The sequence below is a fragment of the Athene cunicularia genome, assembly GCF_003259725.1.
Source record: "Athene cunicularia isolate RWA chromosome 3 unlocalized genomic scaffold, athCun1 chr3_part1, whole genome shotgun sequence".
Lineage (NCBI taxonomy): Eukaryota > Metazoa > Chordata > Aves > Strigiformes > Strigidae > Athene > Athene cunicularia.
The window spans coordinates 70,948,736-70,958,522 of NW_020799097.1; positions in this window are offsets into that span (position 1 = coordinate 70,948,736).

Genomic DNA, 9,787 nt, shown 5'->3' on the forward strand with positions numbered 1-9,787 from the left:
TCTCCACTAGGTTCTTCTTAAAAGTGCAATTGGTGATGTTGGTCCCAGGCAGGAATTAAACATGGCTCTGAGTGACAGCTCTGAATTCTCTTGCTTTCAAAAAGGGGACTAAGGAGTAGTAATTTACCTTTAGGGACATTATCACATAACATTTTTTAAAGTGGTGATAGCTTTTGACCTGTTTCCCTCTGGAAACTACCAGAAGATTTTTGGTGGTGGCATTTAAAGAATCTTGAGGAAATAAGTACACTGTATCAGTTCAATCTCTTACGGCCATATGGCTGTCTCCAAGAAATGCTAATTTGGCTTTTGGAACTATGATTTATCTTCACAGAACATGACAGTTTTTTCCATATGTCATGAATTTTCCTCTGATTATAGTCATAATATATATATAACCAGATCACCAAAATGGCTTATAAATTTATCCACTGCATATTACATAAAGATTGGAAATGACATTAAAACAGAACTATGGAATAAATGCCCTGTGCAATGCCATCCTTAGCTGCACTGAAATATGTCATGCACTGTACTTAACACACTGAAATGACCTGAGACATTTTGTGGATTAAATGCCTGTCTTGTGCCTATGCAAGGCTGGGCTCATTCACTTGCCTAACAACCTGTACCAGAGCTTTCCCAACTACTGCTGTAGGTGTATATATGCTCTCAGAGAAAGTGCCATGTGGAGTGGAAAAATACCTTCCACACGCTCTCTGAGTAAGTCCAAAATGACAGCATTCAGAAAATATACACACAGCAATGGAGCAGGATAGAACCGTACATGTCAACATTTATTTTTGTGTCTGGAATGTACATTACATATTTCAATACAAAAAGCATTTAAAATCTATAGGAAAATTGGCACACTGCCTTTATATAGTGCCCTTGGCTTGCTGGAGACATGCGCATGAGCTTTTCTCCTTTTCCTTTGAGGATGCACAGGAATTTTGTGGTTGTTCAAAACCCTCTCTTGCTGTTTAATAACTTATTTTTCTTTCATTTCTGTCTTATTTACTGGGAATCTTTCAGTAAAATACATAGAATGTGCACTCTGCTGAGAAAGTGTCTGACAAAATAAATCAGACTTTGGCACTAAACAGAACTTGATTTCTCTTGGCTCTTCTGCTCACCAGAGGGTTTTTTCTCATGGAGCTTTTGTTTGAAGGGCAGCTCAGCAGCAGTGCTGTGTCACACTGCCTGCTTGAGAGGAGTTCTACCGCTGGCCCAGGGCCCACAGAAAGCACAGGCTGTTCTGTTAGTTCACCACAGCACAAGCATCTGGGACTTAGGAGTTTCTGCCACAGAGCCTTTTACACTTTCCAAGACAGGAGGATTTCTTTTTGGCTTTGTCAGTTCCTGAGTTAAGGGAAGGGGCTGCTAAGAGAAAGGAGGCAGCAGCTTTTGCACAGACAGGGTAGGAGGCTGTTGCTATTTGGTATCTCTGTTGAGATGCATCTGAGTCCAGCTCTTGCTGCCAAGTTGAAAATGAATCCATAAATCCCAACAGGCTCGAAAAGCCCTTGATGTTCTTTGCTTTTTGGTTGTCAAGACTCCTTTAGAAGCAGCTGGAAGCAGTGGGAGCAATGCTTCAGGAGACAGGCTGCTTTCCTAAGGGAGATTTACAGAGTTGCCAAGTTCATTCTGAGATTTAAAAAAAGTCATAAAAGAGAATCCTCTTCTCTACTCTCACCCTTTCCCCAAAAGTTAGGAAGCCTTCTTTTGTGAAAGGCTAGGGAACTAGATACAAATAGCTCACTGAAAAGTCTTGGGTGAAAGTCACTCCTGAAACAGCTCCTCAGCATAAAAAGGGGGGGAAGAGGGTTGTCCTCTGCACCCAATGCAGTCCTGGGCAGCTCTCAGTACTTCCCCTCCCACCTCTTCTTAAATATAGAAATTTCTCCCTCAGAACATTGCTGACAAAGCCACTAATTTGGTGAGTTTAGATACCATAAAAATTAGTGCCACAAGACAGTCTATGAAGTAGATAATCTTGCTCCGTATCAAACGCTTGTATTTGCCAACTATTCTGAGAAATTTTACTAATATTTTTAACTCACTTCCCGTAAGACCTGGCACAATTTATAGGCAATCATTTGAACTAATCACAAACAACTAAATAGAACTAGACAGGTTTAATGGCTTCTGTCCTCCTTAAAAACATTAGATTGCTAGGGAAGAACAAGCCTTGTACTTCAAGGGTGACAGACCACCTCTGCAAGTAAAAATAAAAACAACAAAGAGCCTCTAGTGAAAGCCTTTACAGACTCACTCCTACATCGGACACAGGTCCTTTACATACATATCTCTAAGATAACAAGTCAGATATTATCTTTCACCTTCTGCATGGATTCTCCCCAACCCAGGAGTCAGAACATCTGAGTTTTACTCCGGGGTAACTCATTCACTCTGCCACACTGCTCTGCATTCACTCACATGCAAGACCACTGTAGTATTTACCTCCTACATGCTGGTGGGCTGGGATGCTTTGAACTCTTGAGAAGAACAGTTTAATATTACAGCACCACTTGTCATTAGCATTTATTAATAAAGTGCTTTGACTTTTCATCAATAGTGAAGGGATTTTTATAGCATTTTAGCCACATCCCTTCTCCGCCCAGAGTTGGGCTCACTGCCTTGAAGTCTTGCAGCAGGATCGGAGGAACTCTTTAGTAAGATATATTGATATACCCACTTGGCAAACACAACCAAAATGGACATACAAATGGAGCAAAGCTGCAAACACAGTGATTTGTGGGGACAGCATATGCAAGGCAGCAAGACAGAAGCTTAGGACAACGCATGCAGGGCTGTCAGGCCTTTGAACACAGTAAGGAAGTTAAACAACATACCTCTGCTGATGAATGGTGGCATCAGAATTGCTCACTGTAACCTCACTGCCAGCTCCTCCTCTTTGGCTTTCACCCTCATGTCACACAATTTCCTTGGCTTCCCTGATTTTTACACTTTTTTTTTTCCTCCCATCCTTGCTGGGTTCAGGATTTCCATCGCACTCTTTATGGAGTCGGTAGCAAAAACACACGCCCCCACCCACTGCCACCTCAGACTCTTGTTTCATTCATGCTCCCTTCACTTCCCCACTCCCCTCCCACCAACCTAGGTGCTCACCTCCCTTGGTGTCACATACTCCTCCCACTCAAGCCCAGATAGTATCCTCTCTCACATCACCCCTGTCCTCCAGCTGAAGGGTTTTTTTAGGGATTTATATTTTTCCCCATCATACCTTAAAGCAGCCTTCCTAGAAAAAGCTGTTTGGGGAAGGAAATGGAAGCAAAATTACATTTACAGGTGCTTGTGCTGACTTCACACAGCATTCTTTTCTCTCAGGATCAAACAGGATGCTAGCAGAAACTCAACCAATCTTAAATCCTACTAGAAAAGCAACATTCATCCTTCACCTGCCATCACCAGGACTGTACATTTGAGAGGTACTAGCACTACTGGTTTCATATGGAAGACAAATGAGCATTGGGACACTGAATGGCAAAACAAAACCATAAACTAGAAGCAGGCAGCAAAACATGTATGGCATAGAACACAGTCAAACTGGACAAATGGAAGTAAGTTTTCTCACAGAAGACCAAAAGGGTATTAAATCAAAGTGAAAAAATGTAGAGCTGGTAAAAGCAAGTATTATATGGTATGATAATCCTTGGATGGCTATTGTTATGCAAAGTAAGGTTGAAAAGGGTAACTGCCATCCATTGTCAGCAGAAGAGCTGCAGAGAGATGAGAACTGCCTAACAGGACTAAAGGGCAACCAACACTTGCTGAGGGGGGTAGCAGGAGGAAAACAGAGGAACATGATGGCTTGTACCACTAATGGTAAATGGCAGAATGCACTTCATAAATAAAAACACATTCTGTAGCTCCAGGGAAACCGAAAGCATAAATGCCACGCTAGCCTGGCAAAGGCTGCAGTCCACCAGATCACTGCTCTAAAAGCAGTGCTAAAGAAATTTTTAGCAGGGAAGCAAACTTGACTATGATTTGTTATTGCCAAAAAATACACAGCTATTGGCAGACAATTACAAATGTTACTCAAAACTATCATCGGAATGAGAAATACCGAGTTTTCCCCACAGGAGGTCCTGTTAGGAAGAGACTGAAGGGAATACAGAAGCTTGTAAAAATGTTATTTCCAGCAGGGAAACATTCTTGGAGAAGAACTTCAGCATGTGAATATCCTTTTGCTCATAACGTAATATATGACATGTGGTAGATTTGGAGCTCTGGCTTCACTTAAAGAAGCAGATTGAAGATCTTTAAACCTTTAGAGCCATCTTTCTTAGGTTACACAGGTCGTATTTAAGCCTTGCAGAAGAGGGGGAAAAAAAAAGGTGAGTAAAAATAACAATTTTACAGAAAAAAGGGCCAGAGAATCCAAGTTCTAGATGAGTAGAAAAGTAGAAAAAAATACTCTCTAGTGGCTATTTCTGTTCATCTTTTATGATACTGATACACAACTGGGGATTGTATTTAGGAGACACTGGTTTAGGTCAGCCTCTGCACTTGGCTCTTTGATGTTCTAATGTTTGTATTTGTCCAAGGGAGCTTAAATAGAGTTGTTGAAAGAAAAAGTATAAAGAGCCAAGTGGAATGCCTCTAGGAAATGTCCAGCAATTGACATCTGTAATACATACACCAATAATGTATTTTTAATAATCGTGATGGCCAAGTCTACCACAAGGTGTCAATGTGGTAGCACTAGAAACAAGATTTGCTGCTCCAGGGCTGAATTCCACAAGCCAGTCCCATCCACTCGTGTAAATCCCATCAGCAGGGGTTGCGTGCACTTCATCAGTATGTCAGACACAACAGAACAGCACAACATGACAGCACGCGTTGGAGGGCTGTGCTGCAGTTTCGGCTCTGCTGTGTATGAAGACAGCTTTTCCCGGGCTAGAGAGGCTCATGCAGGTTGAAAGAAATTCATGTACCTGCAGGTAAGGCTTGATCACACCAGCTGAATTAATTTCTGCCACCTTCTGCTAGTTGCTGCTTCCCACACAGAGCTGAAACACGCTGCATTGTTAAGCATTTACACCACATCTTAACTTTCACATGTGTTTTATGTTTAAGCAGCCCTAAAAGGGTGCATGGCAGCTCAGTTGGTCTTGGAAGCTGCAGCACCATGTCAGACCGCGGAGCAGTGAGAGAAACGCAGTATCACTTGAATAACATGTTTCAGAAAGGAGGCACCTTACAAAATCCACCCTTTATTCCGTCGTTTTATTCTCCCCTCACCTGCAGTTCAAGCTATGGCTGCCCGGACGTTGGCGGCTCAGGATTTATCTTGGCTGGGGCCCAGGAGCTGCTGCCAGGCTTCGCTTGCAGGGCAGCGGTCCTGGGAAAGTCACTCGGGGTTAAGTTTAGAGTTCCAGGTTGGCACATTCTTAACACAAGCCAAAAATAAGTGTGAATGGGGATCAATTTTATGAATTTGCTGAGCTGCCAATTATATTTTAAAGCTGAAATCTGAAACTAGGTTTGCCAATTGGATAAGTATCACAGCCAACCCTTAGACAGAAATTAATTGGAAAAAATGCTTTCTCTTCTAGTCCAGCGAGCACTGCCTTACAAATGTTATCTCTAAAGTTGTTCCAGGTATACCTTGGACATTACCTGTCCATCTGAACACAGGGGATTTTTATCTAATTACCTTTATTATCTTGAATATGTGCCAAATCAAGAATTAGGCAGATAGACAACAAGCATTCCAGACATACAACTGTAAGGCAGCATTAAGCAGGAGGGGTGGATGGAGGAAAGGTTCTTCCAAAGCAATTAAAAATGCACAATTTCCCATTGCATTCCTTTCATACCTTCTTTCCTTACATTTTTGGGGAGCAGGGTCACCACAGCTGTACAATTGCCCAAGGTCAGGTAGCTGGGTTGTACACCCACACCTCCATAAAACTTTAAATAAAATTCTCTGCTACCCAGGTGCTCTGCAACACAGCATATACAGTCTTGAGCTCACAGCTATCTGAAACCTGCTTGCAGCCTTGTTTCTAAGCTCCTTGCCAGAGGCACAAATAAACTCCCTTGGGTCCAGCTATCACATCACCAGCACAGCAGCAACACTGGCTTGAAGGCAGGATTTCCTGAGCCTCCCAATGGAGCCTGTATTTGCCCACAGGCCAGTGATGATTACCAATGCTGTGCCATCCTCACTTTCAGGCCTTCTTTAAATACTGCGTCTGTGGTATCCAGCTCTTGGCTTTTCAGGGCTCCATCTGTAGTCTTTTTTATGTCTGGAGAAAGCAGTTTGTTCCATTTCAAGGCAATTGTATCATAGCCATTAGAATATTACAAAAGTTACACATACTTTCTAGACTATTGTATGGACAAGAATCTGCAAAACCAAAAGACATCACCATTCTTCTTGCGCAACTTCTAAAGCAAATCTTCCAGAGGACACAGGCAATGTTATGATGTATATGTTACATTGCACTGATACCGAGCTGGGATGCAAAAGGACCCACAACCTGGGCTGCACGCTGGATTTTGCTAGAATATTTCCAGGGGTGCTGCTGTGACCCTGCCTGGAAACACTGCTCTCCAGTACACGACATCTGAAATGCAGAGTAATCTGTGCTGAAAGCTGCACACAGCTGAAAGCAAAGGTTCCCACACGCTGGCCTTGACATGATTGTGAATGAAGTAGGAACCACTGGCCCCTCTCCTGCCTGCCCAGGGACCAGATAGCTCTACCCGGGGCTAAGAGTACCACAAAACATTACCAGCTCAGGGTTGACCCAGCAGCTCATGTGCATTACATCAAATCCTGTACCATCAAACACACTAGCAGGAAAGTCAAGAGAGAACAAGAAAACACAGGGTTTGGCAACTCCTTGAGCCCATACCATGGCATAAGCCCTCACAAGACTGCAGCAGGCTTACCTGCTCCAGACTGGAAAGGGCTAAAAAGGCAGGGAAAGCAAACTCCAATCCAGATATTGGAGGCTGACAAAAACACATCTGGAAAAGGTCAGTGAGCATACTGGCTTGCATTACTGCCTGAGGACACACAGAGAACTAACTGTGCCTGTGTCCTGACAGCTGGCAAGCACCTTCTCAAACCACCAAATAAACATCCAGAAGCAGCCAACAGAAATTGCAGGTACGGAGCTGCTTTTGTAGCTAAATACAATAGATCAGGGTTTTAGGGTGGAGAATACCACAGAAAGCAAGCTCTTTCAAACACCAGCGATGGCTGTTGCTTTAGAGGATCACACAGGAGTTGCTAACAAATGACTAATGACAGACAAAACAAGCCCCTGAGAGATCCAGTTTATGCCACCTACCTCAGGCCCTTATCCACAACTTCTTTACTGCTGTGTTTTACTTGTAGGTCTTTTGTAAGTTTGAAGTTAAATGCTTTTACTCTGAAAAAAATGAAAAGAAAAACAATTAGGTTATGGCAATAACAGCAGAATCCAATTATGCTGTGAAACGAGCTGTGTCACCTTTCTGAGACCTGGCTAGTGTAATACAATCAAAATTCAGCAAGAAAAATTAATCAACGCTTGGTAACATCTTCCTTTTGCCCTCAGAAGTAGAAGCCCTTCCACACTAGTGGCCATACAATGGGCAATGTTGAGATTAGCCATTCCCTGTCACCCCTAGGGAGGGTATGTGCCCTTCTAATGCTAGAACACAGGATTCAGAGCTTGTTAATAGCTGCACCAGGAAAGGGATCATCACGGAGCCCAACCCTGTAAACTAGTAATAAGGCTGCTTCCAGGAGTGAGGGGGGTAGGGGGTGTGTGTGATGCAATCTCTGCTCTGAATCATTCCTAATGCATTTAGTCTTAAAGCCTCGTTGAGATGAATTTCACACATTAAATTAAAAGATAATGAGTTGAAATCACCACATAGCAGCCTACGACCTTCTGGGGCAGCAGAACTAATAAAAGTGTTTTAAAAACCAAGAGAAAAGCACAGTTGCCATGGGGTGACAGACATGTTCAAGCTAGGTCTAGATGCTGATTCATGTCTTGAACTAAACTGCTGTATGCAATCAAAAAATCAACAGGTTCAATCCCAGTATCAGGACATAGGCATTGGTCCCAGAAAAGAATAGGATGAGAAGATAGAAGAGTATCAAGTAAGCGAAAGAAAATGAAAACCAACATGAAGCAACAGAACAGGAGATGGATGACATACTTTTCAACAAAGCTACATAAGACATACCTTTGCATGTTACTTATATCCATTCTGAACACAGCTGGCTTCTCAAAGTGGGAAGCTTCTGAGCACAGCTATGCCTGTTGATTTTGGTGCAGTTGTAAATCATGTGAATAATAAAGTATTTCCCTCCATCACCTGACTCTAACCGGTGCCTCAGGAAGCACTGAGAACTGGAACACATCACAGTTGCCTTGAAAAATGGTAAAGTCTGTTTTTCAGAACAGAACTACTGATAAGTTTGGAGGGTGGAGCTTGATGGCCAGGGTTGCAGGGCTGGCAGAAAAGCACTCCCTGGTGAGATCCACTGGGGCAGCTGTAGGGTCCATTAACAAAAGGAAATTTAGCCTCAGCTTGCTAGCTGGCTGTTCCATTTCATGTAGTCCAGTCCCAGGGCCAGAAGTGAAGCTCACAGGGGAAGAACACTGGCCAGGCAGCACAGCACCTGGTTTCCTTAGGGGTTCAAAAAACCTAAGCAATTAAAAAAGTATCAAGCTCAGCAGAAACCACACACCCCCCCCCACCCCCGGTAGACATTTCAAGATCATAAAACTGATTAAGCTCACACAAATAAAACACATACACAGGCACAAATACTGACCATGCAGTTTTAAAAACAGATCTACCATTAGCTTGAGACTGAAGATATAAAATCTCACAATTAATCTGAATTTCAGGGGTGCCACACACAACCATACTCCTGGGCAACAGAACAGCTCTACTGACTGGAAACTGCAGAAGACAAATGTTTTTCTAATTTGTTTAGAAAGCTAGCAATGTGAACTGAAGTCAGTTCCACAGAGCTGACGTGACACAGAAGCCTGGTTAGCAGCTCTTTGTCTCAGTTTCACTGCCTGCACTTCTAAAGTTATCCCAATTCTGAAGCTTGACCAAATGATAAATATTTCACATATTCACAAAAAATAAAACAGGAGCATCTCTAAAAGATAAGAAGTGTACTTCTGCTAAAGAGTGAAATAATCTGTTTTTCCTACAATTATTATAGAGAACCCTGACAAAGGCAGTACAAGAAATGTAAAGTCATAAATCAGCATCCAAGATAAACTACTGATCTGATGTTCACAATACAAATGTTAACCTTACTGCAAATGTTTTGTTTTTTATAGTTTTCTTTTTCCTCAAAGATGATAAAACTTCTGCAGTGAAATCTAGTTCTATTTCATCCTTCAAAATTTAAACCCTTAAAAACTCACCCTTTAAAAACATACAATAGTGATACACCAATATACTGGTATCAACTTGAAGGAAGAGCTAATGATACACGTCCTGAAATACAGGAAAAACATAAAACCCATGAAGGTAAAAGTCTGTGGAACAGACAACACTGGAAATGTCATTTCTCTTGTCCCACTATTCCAGGATCAGTTATTGAAAATACTGTCTGGTACATTTTCATAGTAATGTGTTGATGGGTCTGCATAGCTAGCTGGAGCTGGGATGGAAATATATTTTTTTTCCCTTCAGAAAACAAACATTCAAATTAACACAGGGAAAAGATCAATTACACATTTAATAGGATGAGCAGATTTCCATTTTACCTATTTCCCCG